Source organism: Crocodylus porosus, unplaced genomic scaffold (genome assembly GCF_001723895.1).
Source record: "Crocodylus porosus isolate Cpor-Errol unplaced genomic scaffold, CroPor_comp1, whole genome shotgun sequence".
Classification (NCBI taxonomy): Eukaryota; Metazoa; Chordata; order Crocodylia; family Crocodylidae; genus Crocodylus; species Crocodylus porosus.
The window spans coordinates 8,347,781-8,349,730 of NW_017728948.1; the positions used below are offsets into that span (position 1 = coordinate 8,347,781).

The following is a 1,950-nucleotide window of genomic DNA, read 5'->3' on the forward strand; positions in this document are numbered from 1 at the left end:
AGGTCTGTGCACCCCACTTCAGGAGGGATGTGGACAACATGGAGAGGGTCCAGAGGAGGGCCACCCACATGATCCGGGGACAACAGGGCAGACCCTACAATGAGAGACTGTGGGACCTGAACCTGTTCATCCTTCACAAGAGAAGGCTGAGGGAGGACCTGGCGACCGTCTATAAACTCACTAGCAGGGACCAGAAGGGTTTGGGAGAGACCTTGTTTCCCCAAGCGCCTCCTGGCATAGCAAGGAATAACGGCCACAAGTTGTTGGAGAGGCGGTTTAGATTAGACTAATCAGAGGAGGTTTAGATTAGATTAGTAAGAACTACTTCACAGTCAGGGTGGCTAGGATCTGGATCCAACTTCCAAGGGAAGTGGTGCTGGCTCCTACCCTGGGGATCTTTAAGAAGAGGCTTGATGCTTACCTGGCTGGAGTCATTGGAGCCCAGTTTTTCTCCCGCCCAGGCAGGGGTCAGACTTGAAGATCTACAAGGTGCCTTCGACCCAACTTCTATGATTCTATGAACTGCATGTGTAGGTGCTCCCACTGGCTGTGCCTACGTGAGACACTGACTGCGCAGTCACTACTTTGCAGTCATTTAGTACTTGTTAGTACAAGTATAAACAGGTACTAAATGACTGTGCAGTAGTGCTAACAAACGGCTTTTTTGTAACACTGACTGCTCAGTATCTCAGTAGCTTGAGACTACTGCTCAGTAGCCTTGGGTTACTGTGCAGTCAGCATCTCACGTAGACACAGCCACTGACTGCCATTGTCCCTGACTTTACCTGTGTCAGCAGAGGGTGCTATGCCTTGTGGGAGTGTGACAGGGGTGCCTCTGTAGTTTTAACAGTAAGTTAGACAGGATTTTTTTGGAATGGCTTGGATAGGAATGATCCTGCCTCAGGCATGGGGGTGGACTAGGAGACCTCCAAAAGTATTTTCCAGACTAACTTTAGTTAGCAGTCATAAAATGGTAGGGTTGGAAGGGATTTCAATGGTCATCTGCTCCAAATCCCCTTTCAAAAATGCTACCTCTAGAAAGAAAGGGGGCACCTGGATTTGAACCAGGGACCTCTTGATCTGCAGTCAAATGCTCTACCACTGAGCTATACCCCCATCTTGCAAGCCTTTTTACTCTGAGCATATAAATATGATTCACTGACCCAAAAAAACCCTGCAATGGTTACCTCTTTTCCTGGGTGTGTACACATTCCTATGCTGTTAGCAATGAACCACACCTGATCTGATGAAATTGCTTTTCTAAATGTCTGAATGGTTTTCTGAATACTTCCTTGACAATCCAAACACCTTCAGTATAGAATCCAAGCTGGACATATTAGCTTTAATCCTGTTTCATTTATTCTGCCTAAATGACATCCACAGCCATATGACTGCCGTTTTGGCCACTTACAGAAATGCTAAGAAGAGGAAGGAGGAGGGTGTATCTTCTGTCTCAATAGCCTGTGGTTAAGGCAACTGCCTGGGGTCCTGGATGCCCACACACACTGGGAGCTTGACCTTGTGTCTCAGCACAGGTTTGTAACAAGGAATCCTGCCCTGCTGCTGACAGCATAAGGAATTAGGGACTGCGCTTTCAAGGGAAGCCTCTGGGAGCTGGAAGAGGCAGGCTGTGATCTAGTTATTCCATGGGCCTAGGGTGGATCCTGTTCCAAGGCTCAGACACCATCAGCCACAGTCTATTCATTACCCAGACCACTGGCCAGCTCTCCTTTTGAAGCTATCCCACTGGAGTTTGCAGTGAGTATTCATTGGATAAACAGTACTAACCTTCTGGGTTACAAGCCAGATCTTGTGGTTCCTTCCACAGTAGCACCTATCTCACTAAGTAAGACACTTTCTGACTTGCACACCTCCTCCTGTCCCCACATGCCTACTTCCTCTTGGATCCCCAGCAGGCTATTTTTGAAGAGGATGGTTGGAAAAAAGCTC

At 47.9% G+C, this 1,950-nt stretch overlaps 1 non-coding gene across 1 annotated transcript; it reads right to left on the minus strand.

Annotated features, from left to right (window-relative positions):
* Positions 1–1,044: 1,044 nt before the first annotated feature.
* On the minus strand, positions 1,045–1,116 carry TRNAC-GCA. Its single transcript has one exon. It is a non-coding gene; the product is annotated as a tRNA-Cys (tRNA).
* Between the last annotated feature and the right edge of the window lie 834 nt (positions 1,117–1,950).